This window comes from Leptodactylus fuscus, chromosome 3, assembly GCF_031893055.1.
Source record: "Leptodactylus fuscus isolate aLepFus1 chromosome 3, aLepFus1.hap2, whole genome shotgun sequence".
NCBI lineage: Eukaryota > Metazoa > Chordata > Amphibia > Anura > Leptodactylidae > Leptodactylus > Leptodactylus fuscus.
The window spans coordinates 240,832,386-240,844,185 of NC_134267.1; positions in this window are offsets into that span (position 1 = coordinate 240,832,386).

Sequence of the window (11,800 nt, forward strand, 5' to 3'; positions counted from 1 at the left end):
AACCTGAAATTTTTTGAAACCTTGTATCAAACCCGAGTCACCGATCTGTAATAATAATAATTAATACTAATAATATGACTGTATGTGCAGCGCAGTCTGAGCTCTCACCACTAGGGTTGAGCCAATCCTGAGATTTCAAGATCGATTTTAAAATCTGATTTCCGATCATTTTCCAGCCGATCCCGATCGCACAACCCCTACTCACCATAGTCATATATCCAAAGATTATAGATGTTATAGAATTAGTTATAATGCCAATAATTAATAATCACTTTATACAAATAATTCCCATTGAGACACATTTGATATTTTGCAATCGTCGTCTATTTACAGAATATTATCCGAATAATAACTAAACTTGTGAAGGAACCGGGAGAGTGATGGAGAATTCTGTGATACATTACCTGGAAATCTCTACAAGAACCTCACAGTGTACACAAGATAGCGAAATAATCCAACTCAGTCACTGTGTTATCTGTGGTGTTACATAGGACTGCCGGTGACATCTACTACATTACCTGTATATAGAGAGTTATCACTGTGTTATCTGTGGTGTTACATAGGACTGCCGGTGACATCTACTACATTACCTGTATATAGAGAGTAATCACTGTGTTATCTGTGGTGTTACATAGGACTGCCGGTGACATCTACTACATTACCTGTATATAGAGAGTTATCACTGTGTTATCTGTGGTGTTACATAGGACTGCCGGTGACATCTACTACATTACCTGTACTCAGAGAGTTATCACTGTGTTATCTGTGGTGTTACATAGGACTGCCGGTGACATCTACTACATTACCTGTATATAGAGAGTTATCACTGTGTTATCTGTGGTGTTACATAGGACTGCCGGTGACATCTACTACATTACCTGTATATAGAGAGTTATCACTGTGGTATCTGTGGTGTTACATAGGACTGCCGGTGACATCTACTACATTACCTGTATATAGAGAGTTATCACTGTGTTATCTGTGGTGTTACATAGGACTGCCGGTGACATCTACTACATTACCTGTATATAGAGAGTTATCACTGTGTTATCTGTGGTGTTACATAGGACTGCCGGTGACATCTACTACATTACCTGTACTCAGAGAGTTATCACTGTGTTATCTGTACTGTTACTTAGGACTGCCGGTGACATCAACTACATTACCTGTATATAGAGAGTTATCACTGTGTTATCTGTGGTGTTACATAGGACTGCCGGTGACATCTACTACATTACCTGTATATAGAGAGTTATCACTGTGGTATCTGTGGTGTTACATAGGACTGCCGGTGACATCTACTACATTACCTGTATATAGAGAGTTATCACTGTGGTATCTGTGGTGTTACATAGGACTGCCGGTGACATCTACTACATTACCTGTACTCAGAGAGTTATCACTGTGTTATCTGTGGTGTTACATAGGACTGCCGGTGACATCTACTACATTACCTGTACTCAGAGAGTTATCACTGTATTATCTGTGGTGTTACATAGGACTGCCGGTGACATCTACTACATTACCTGTATATAGAGAGTTATTACTGTGTTATCTGTGGTGTTACATAGGACTGCCGGTGACATCTACTACATTACCTGTATATAGAGAGTTATCACTGTGCTATCTGTGGTGTTACATAGGACTGCCGGTGACATCTACTACATTACCTGTATATAGAGAGTTATCACTGTGTTATCTGTGGTGTTACATAGGACTGCCGGTGACATCTACTACATTACCTGTATATAGAGAGTTATCACTGTGTTATCTGTAGTGTTACATAGGACTGCCGGTGACATCTACTACATTACCTGTACTCAGAGAGTTATCACTGTGTTATCTGTGGTGTTACATAGGACTGCCGGTGACATCTACTACATTACCTGTACTCAGAGAGTTATCACTGTATTATCTGTGGTGTTACATAGGACTGCCGGTGACATCTACTACATTACCTGTATATAGAGAGTTATCACTGTGCTATCTGTGGTGTTACATAGGACTGCCGGTGACATCTACTACATTGCCTGTATATAGAGAGTTATCACTGTGTTATCTGTGGTGTTACATAGGACTGCCGGTGACATCTACTACATTACCTGTACTCAGAGAGTTATCACTGTATTATCTGTGGTGTTACATAGGACTGCCGGTGACATCTACTACATTACCTGTATATAGAGAGTTATCACTGTGTTATCTGTGGTGTTACATAGGACTGCCAGTGACATCTACTACATTACCTGTATATAGAGAGTTATTACTGTGTTATCTGTGGTGTTACATAGGACTGCCGGTGACATCTACTACATTACCTGTATATAGAGAGTTATCACTGTGTTATCTGTGGTGTTACATAGGACTGCCGGTGACATCTACTACATTACCTGTATATAGAGAGTTATCACTGTGTTATCTGTGGTGTTACATAGGACTGCCGGTGACATCTACTACATTACCTGTATATAGAGAGTTATCACTGTGTTATCTGTGGTGTTACATAGGACTGCCGGTGACATCTACTACATTACCTGTATATAGAGAGTTATCACTGTGTTATCTGTGGTGTTACATAGGACTGCCGGTGACATCTACTACATTACCTGTATATAGAGAGTTATTACTGTGTTATCTGTGGTGTTACATAGGACTGCCGGTGACATCTACTACATTACCTGTATATAGAGAGTTATCACTGTGTTATCTGTGCTTTTACATAGGACTGCATTGAACGTAAAGAGTTATAAAGAATAACAAACAGTATTGTATACATGCTGAATATCGATTGTTGGATGGCGGCTCAGGTTCCCCCATTGGTAAGCTGTTGATGAAATCGCCACTTGCTGGCTGCGCCATATTTTATTCTATGAACTCCCCATGTATATCCAAAGCGATCAATCCTGATGACACATATAATATATTTGAGCAAATTAACGCAGTTGGTAGAATACCGGATGACAGGGCATTTGCTTTTGGATAAGTGTACTATGTAGATGAAGGAAAAGCAAGTGAAGCTTGGGCTTCTTGGAGATGTTCAGTGGCTACTTCCCTTTGTTTCAGTGCACGGGAAACAACTGTCTTCAATGCTTTCAGAATGGAGTTCAGTAAGACCAGTGTTATAAGGCTGAGGCTTCTTCACCTCGGAGGTCCTCCCATTACATTGATACGAGGTGAGAAGAGAAATTACTTACACAAGAGTTAAAACTTTTTTGGGATCAAACTACACTTGAACATTATGTCAGCAAAAAAATGATTCCTCGTGGTTTAACCGGTTAAGGACCAGGCCCAAAAGTATGTTAAAGACCAGGCCTCTTTTTTTCAAAACTGACATGTGTCACTTTAAATGGCAATAACTTTGAGACGCTTTAACTTACACAAATGAATTTGAGATTGTTTTCTTGTAACACATTATACTTCATGTTAGTGGTAAACACTAATCAATATTTTTGCATTTATTTATAAAAAAACTAGGAAATTTGATGGAGATTTGAAAAAAATTGCAATTTTCAAAATGTGAAATTATCTGCTTTTCAGGCAGATAGTCATACCATCCAAATACATGAATAAATATTATCTCCCATATCTCTGCTTTATATTGGCATCATATTTTGATTGTCTTTTAATTTATTTTGGATGTTACAAGGCTTACAAGTGTAACAGCAATTTTCCAGATTTACAAGAAAATTCTCCAAACCAATTTTTTAGGGACCACTTCAGTTCTGAAAGTAATTATAAAGGCCTGTATAATAGAAACCCCCATAAATCACCCCATTTTCAAAACTGCACCCCTCAAATTATTCATAACAGCATTTGGGATGTTTGTTAACCCTTTAAGCATTTCATAAGAATAAAAATAATATGGCAGTGAAATTTAGACATTTCATTTTTTTTCACTAATACATTCATTTAGACCCAAAATTAACACATTCACAAAGGGTTAAAGGAGAAAATGCATCTGACAGTTTATTGTGCAATTTCTCCCGTGCACAGAAATACCCCACATGTGGGTGTAAACTGATTTTTGGGCACACGGCAGTGCATGGAAGGGAGGGAGCGACACTGGGTGTTTGAACAGCAGATTTTGCTGGAATAATTTTCAGCGCCATGCCTTATTTGCAGAGACCCTAGAGTACCAAAACAATGGAAACCCCCCCAAAAGTGACCCCATTTTAGAATCCACACCCCTCACAGAATTCATCAAGGGGTATAGTCAGCATTTAGACCCTACAGTTGTTTCACAGATTTTACTAACATTGGGATGTGTAAATGAAAAATTACTAAAATGTCACTTTATCTCCAAAGTTTTCATTTTCACAAGGGGTTAAAGGAGTAAAAGCCCCCCCACAGTTTGTTAAACAATTTCTCCTGAACACGGCAATACCCCATATGTGGCCATATTCTGCTGTATGGGAACATGGCGGGGCTCAGAATGGAAGGAGCGCTATTTTGCTTTTGGATGGCAGATTTTGCTGGAATTATTTTTAGGTGCCATGTCTCATTAGCAGAGCCCCTAGAGAACCAATACAGTAGAAACCCCCTAAAAGTGACCCCATTTGGGAAACTACACCCCCCACAGAACATATTAAAGGGTAGAGTGAGCATTTTGACCCTACAGCTGTTTCACAGATTTTATTAACATTGGGCCATGAAAATGAAAAATTACTTTTTTTCCAACAAACTGTCAATTTAGCCCCAAATTTTTAATTTTCACAAGAGGATAAAGGAGAAAAAGCTCCCTAAAGTTCGTTACACAAATTCTCCTGAACACAGAAATGCCCCATATGTGGTCATAATCTGCTGTATGGGAACATGGCGGGGCTCAGAATGGAAAGAGGGCTATTTGGCTTTTGAAGGACAGATTTTGCTGGAATATTTTTCAGGTCCCATGTTGCATTTGCAGAGCCCCTAAAGTACCAATACAGTGGAAACCCCCTATAAGTGACCCCATTTTGGAAACTACACCCCTCATAGAATTTGTCTAGGGGTAGAGTGAGTATTTTGGCCTCACAGGTGTTTCACAGATTTTATTAACATTGGGACGTGAAAATGAAAAATTACTTTTTTTCCCAATAAATCGTCCATTTAGCGCCATAGTTTTAATTTTGCAAATAGTTTAAGAATTAAAAGCCCCCCACAGTTTGTTACACAATTTCTTCTGAACACGGCAATACCCCATATGTGGCCATAATCTGCTGTATGGGTACATGGTGGGGCTCAGAATGGAAAGAGCGCTATTTGGATTTTGGAGGGCAGATGTTGCTGGAATAGTTTTCAGGGGCCATGTCGCATTTGCAGAGCCCCTAAAGTATCAATACAATGGAAACCCCTCAAAAGTGACCCCATTTTAGAAACTACACCTGTCAAGGAATGTATCAAGAGTAGAGATGAGCGAACAGTGTTCTATTGAACACATGTTCGATCGGATATCAGGGTGTTCGCCATGTTCGAATCGAATCGAACACCACGTGGTAAAGTGCGCCAAAATTCTATTCCCCTCCCACCTTCCCTGGCGCCTTTTTTGCACCAATAACAGCGCAGGGGAGGTGGGACAGGAACTACGACACCGGGGGCATTGAAAAAAATTGGAAAAAGTCATTGGCTGCCGAAATCAGGTGACCTCCATTTTAGACGAATAGTGGATTTCAAATCCGGGTCATATGAGAATGTGAACTTTGTGACTATGAGACAGGGATAGCTGTACAGGCAGGGATAGCTAGGGATAACCTTTATTTAGGGGGGAATGTTATTAAAAATAACTTTTTGGGGCTCTATCGGGTGTGTAATTGTGATTTTTGTGAGATAAACTTTTTCCCATAGGGATGCATTGGCCAGCGCTGATTGGCCGAATTCCGTACTCTGGCCAATCAGTGCTGGCCAATGCATTCTATTAGCTTGATGAAGCAGAGTGTGCACAAGGGTTCAAGCGCACTCTCGGCTCTGATGTAGCAGAGCCGAGGCTGCACAAGGGTTCAAGCGCACCCTCGGCTCTGCTACATCAGAGCCGAGGGTGCGCTTGAACCCTTGTGCACACTCTGCTTCATCAAGCTAATAGAATGCATTGGCCAGCGCTGATTGCCCAATGCATTCTATTAGCCCGATGAAGTAGAGCTGAATGTGTGTGCTAAGCACACACATTCAGCACTGCTTCATCACGCCAATACAATGCATTAGCCAGTGCTGATTGGCCAGAGTACGGAATTCGGCCAATCAGCGTTGGCTCTGCTGGAGGAGGCGGAGTCTAAGGTCGGACCTGAATGGAGACTGGTGTGGAGCGATCTTAGACTCCGCCTCCTCCAGCAGAGCCAGCGCTGATTGGCCGAATTCCGTACTCTGGCCAATCAGCACTGGCTAATGCATTGTATTGGCGTGATGAAGCAGTGCTGAATGTGTGTGCTTAGCTCACACATTCAGCTCTACTTCATCGGGCTAATAGAATGCATTGGCCAATCAGCGCTGGCCAATGCATTCTATTAGCGTGAACTGAGTTTGCACAGGGGTTCTAGTGCACCCTCGGCTCTGCTACATCAGATTGCTACATCTGATGTAGCAGTGCCGAGTGTGCATCAGATGTGTAGTTGAGCAAAACTGACTCAGCACTGCTAAGTCTCTGCATTCGCATAGGAATGCATTGGCCAGCCTTCGGCCAATCAGCGCTGGCTCTGCCGGAGGAGGCGGAGTCTAAGGTCGGACCTGAATGGAGACTGGTGTGGAGCGATCTTAGACTCCGCCTCCTCCAGCAGAGCCAGCACTGATTGGTCGAGTTCCGTACTCTGGCCAATCAGCACTGGCCAATGCATTTCTATGGGGAAAAGTTAGCTTGCGAAAATCGCAAACTGACAGGGATTTCCATGAAATAAAGTGACTTTTATGCCCCCAGACATGCTTCCCCTGCTGTCCCAGTGTCATTCCAGGGTGTTGGTATCATTTCCTGGGGTGTCATAGTGGACTTGGTGACCCTCCAGACACGAATTTGGGTTTCCCCCTTAACGAGTTTATGTTCCCCATAGACTATAATGGGGTTCGAAACCCATTCGAACACACGAACAGTGAGCGGCTGTTCGAATCGAATTTCGAACCTCGAACATTTTAGTGTTCGCTCATCTCTAATCAAGAGGTATTATCATTTTGAGCCTAAAATGCTTCCCAAAAAATTAATGTACAAAATGAAAATTGAAATTTTTAAAAATATGCCATTTCGGTGCCCAATACGTTGCACCCACTTTGTGTTGTCAGAGACCTGCACTCCTAAAACTATTAAGGGGCCATCCCGGGGGTCAAAAAATTATATATGTGGGTGTAAACTGCTGCTTGGGCACACAGCAGGGCTCAGAAGGGAAGGACCACTGTGCGTTTTAGCTTTTGGGGTACAGATTTAGAGGGACTTTCTGGGTGCCATGTTGTTTTTGCAGAGCCCTGGAGGTGCCAGTAAACTGGAATTCACCAAGAAGTGACCCCATTTTGTAGGGGCAATTTTAGGGTCTCTGCAAATGTGACATGGTGTCCAAAAACGAAGAATCTAAATCTGCACTCCAAAAGCACATATTGCTCCTTCACATCTGCGCCCTGCTGGGTACCCAAATAGCAGTGTATGCCCACATGTATGACACTGGTGTACCCCGGATAACGGACTTAATACCAATATGTGGGTAGAATCGGCTGTTTGGGCACAGCCGGGGACAGAAGGGAAGGAGCGCTATTTTGGTTTTTGGAGCACAGTTTGGTTTTTGGACGTCATGCCACTTTTGCAAAGCCCCTGAATTGCCAATAAAGTGGAATCCGCAGACATGTCACCCTATTTTGGACACTACCCCACTGATGGGATTTATCAAGTGGTGTAGCGAGAATTTTTAACCCTTGAGTGTTGCATTTATTTAGTTTCCAGAAATGAAATCGCAACTGATAGAGAAGTTAAAAATGAAAATTTTACAGATTTGCCATTTCAGCGTGCAACATGTTGTGCCCGACTTATGTCAGCAGAGACACTCCAAAAACTGTTAAACGGGTATCCCAGGCACAACAGCTTTTAGAGCGTTCATCTCTGATACAAGGCGGACACAACATATTACGCACTGAAAGGACGTATTCCTGGAAAAATGGTCATTTTCACCTCTCACAATCCGCTTCGTATTCATTTATGGATAATAAGTTATAGCAACACTTGGGGGTTAAAATGCTCTCTGTACCCCTGGAGAAATCCTTCAGGGGTGTAGTTTCCAAAATAACGTCTCATATCAGGGGATTCCACTTTACTAGCGTTTCAGCTCTACAAAAGTGTCATGGCATCCAAAAACCAAACCGTCTGTGCTCCAAAAACCAAATGACCCTTCTTCCCTTCTGTGTCCGGCTGTGCCCTAATATCAGTTTATACCCACATATGACATTACGTGCATTATCCGGGGTACACCAGTGTCATACATGTGTCATACATGTGTCATAAACTGCAGTTTGGACGTACAGCAGGGCGCAGAAGGGAAGGAGCGCTATGCGGCTTTTGGAGCACAGATTCAGATGTTTGGTATCTGGACGCCATGTCATGTTTGTAGAGCCTGTAGGGTACCAGAAAAGTGGATTCCATGGGGTACCAGGAGTGACCCCATTTTGAAAACTGCACCCCTCAAAGAATTTATCAGGGGGTGTAGTGAGTATTAGTATCCCGGACGTGACTGCACAGCGGATGGCGAAGAGGGAATGTATAAGCTCTGCGGAGGACATTGCAAACACCAAATTCCCTACTATGTCCCAGTAGCTCCTATGATTGGGGGAGTCACTCTGGGGGTCACTTCTGGTGTCTGTTCCCTCATAAGCTGTAAATCTGGGGTGTCCCCTGATATTCGCTCACACAGCTTATATATTCCCTTCCTGACGCCGCCAGTTGTGTTCTAATAATTTGGCGATTTTTGAGGGTTTTTGTCTTCACATTGTGAGATGCTATATTTTCTTTATTTTTCTGGTGACGCGGCCATATAAGGGCTTATTCTTTGCGGGATGAGATGCATTTCGTAATGACACCATTTTTGGGTGTCTACATCTTTATGAATACATTTTATTAACCCTTTTTTGCTGGATTTAAAAAAAAAAAAATCAATCCTGGCATTGAGTTTTACTTTTTTAATTTTGCGCCATGCAGCGTACAGTATAAGTAACATGTTCCCTTTATTCTGCGGGTCGGTACGGTTACGGCGATACCTCATTTATATTATTTTTTTATGTGTTACTAGTTCTGCAGAGGAAAAACACATTTGGGGACATAAATCAATGTTTTTTGCATCGCATCTTCTAAGAGGCGTAACATTTTTATTTTTCGGTTGACAGTGTTGGTTGAGGGCTTATTTTTTGCGGGACAACCTGTGCTTTTTATTGGTACTGTTGTCAGATGCATATGACTTTTTGATCACTTTTTATAGCATATTTTGTATGGTGAGATGGCGAAAAATCATTACTTCCGGCGAGTTTTTTCCGTTTTTTTTCCCGACGTTCACCGTGTACATTAAATATTATTTCAGTTTTATTGTACAGGTTGTTACGGACGCGGCGATACCAAATATGCATTGCTTTTTTTAATTTTTAGTGCTTTTTTTTATATAATTCATTTTGTATAGAAAAAAGGGATTTTTGGACTTTAGAACTTTATTACTTTTTTCATACACTTTATTTATTTTTTTTTAACTTTTTTTACTTTTTCATGTGTCCCTTTAGGACACTTGAATCAGTTGATGCTTTGATGAAAGCATCAGCTGATTCAGCACAGTAGCAGACAGGACACGAGCAGGACATGAGCCTGCTCGTGTCCTGTAAGCTGCAGAGGAAGTGAGACACATCGCTCACTTCCTCCATCGCCTGGCAGGATCACCAGGTATGTGGGGGCTCCGGTAGTCTGGGGTCACTGGCCAGACCCCAGACTACCTGTTACTGACATCGGCACCCCTCGATCTCGCCGCGGGGGGTGCCGATCACTTTCAAATATCGGCGGATCCCTTTCGATCGCGCCGTGATGTTTGACGGCGCGATCGAAAGGGTTAACACGTCCAGTCGGACTCAGTTCCGACTGGACGTTATGGAGGAAGGGGTTAGGTGTTAGTAACACCTAACCCCTGTCCCCCCCGCACCCCTCCCCCCGCCAGAAAGGTACCTAAAGGCCGGACGTATTTCGGCATTAGTCCAGCCTTTAGGTACCAGCACATGAAGCCGTAAATTTACGTACGGCGGTCCTCATGTGGTTAAGGCTCAATAAATTTCGATATTTTTCTGGAATCGTAGAAGAAAATATTGAATATAATCAGATTGCTCTAGAAAACTGACGGAGTTTATTGTACAATATGAGAAACAAACATTACGATCAGTTACAAATGAAATCCAGATTCTGGAATCTAAACTGGACACAATGAAATCTCCAGATTATTACCAGGAAATAAGTATAAAAAAAAAAAGCAAAGTAAGTGAGAAATATTGGAAAAGCAAATCAGGACTCCAAAAAAAAAGTAAAAAATTCTTGTGACTCTCGATATTACAGCACAGACTTCATGTATAGAGAAGCATGGGATAAATCTACAACCCCCCAGACCAATTCTTAAAAAGCACAAACCCCCAAATCTATGACTGATTAATCTCTATTATACATTGGGGCCTCCAGGTGAGCTCTGGGAAGATGAGCAAAACCACGTTACTTCTCCTGAGTTCCTTGCAGTCTTCTTCGGGCCACTTCTGGCTTCTGGTTGACATCATGGTGCTGAATCTAAGGGACCTGAAGAAGACTCCATGGGACCGCAGGAAGTAGCAGTGACTATAAATGTTTGTTACTAGAGATGAGCGAGTCGTATTCGATCAAATACTACGGTATTCAAAGTGTTTGTACTTGATCAAATACTACTAGCTATTCACAGTAAATATTTGATTCAGAAATAGCGTTGATTGGCCGAATGCTATACAGTGTATAGCATTCGGCCAATCAACGCTGGCTCTGCAGCAGGCTCGTCCTTGCTAGTCGGGAGAGCTTGCAGCTTGCTGTTATGAGGGAGCTTACTTTTTCTCATAGGATTGAATTGACCAGCGTTGATTGGCCAGTGTACAGCATTCAGCCAATCAACGATGGTTCTGCCAATGGCTCATCTGCGAGGAGGCGGAGTCTAAGATCGGACCACAATGGAGACTGCTGTGGTCCAACCTAAGTCTCCGCCTCCTCACAGACGAGCCTCCGGCAGAACCAGTGTTGATTGGCCGAATGCTGTACACTGGCCAATCAACACTGGTCAATGCATTTCTATGACAAAAAAGTAAGCTCCTTCGTAACAGCAAGCTACCAGCTCTCCCGACTAGCAAAGACGAGCCTGCTGCAGAACCAGCGTTGATTTGCTGCAGGCTCATCCTTGCTAGTCAGGAGCGGTTACGAGGGAGCTTACTTTTTATCAGCGCAACTTCAAGCGCTGTGCAGTTAAAGTGCATGGACCCCATAGACTATAATGCACAGCGCTCCTCCTAAACACTCTCCTCCTGCTACTCGTGGACTTGGTGACTCTCCTTTAGTCGAATAGTGGTTTCCCCTGAAACGAGCATTTTTTCCCATAGACTGTAATGGGATTAAATATTCAATCGAGTAATCGGATATTGAGGATCTACTCGAAACGAATCTGTTCTCTCATCCCTATTTGTTACCTTTACTCACCTCCCCTGGACCTCCCCAGAGTATTATAGAGTTTCATAATCAAAGACCCTAAAAATTTCAGGTTCGGCTGAAATATTTGAAAAATTGGTTTTGAACCAGGTTTGATCCGAATCGGTTTGTTCATATCTAGTCCTGGGT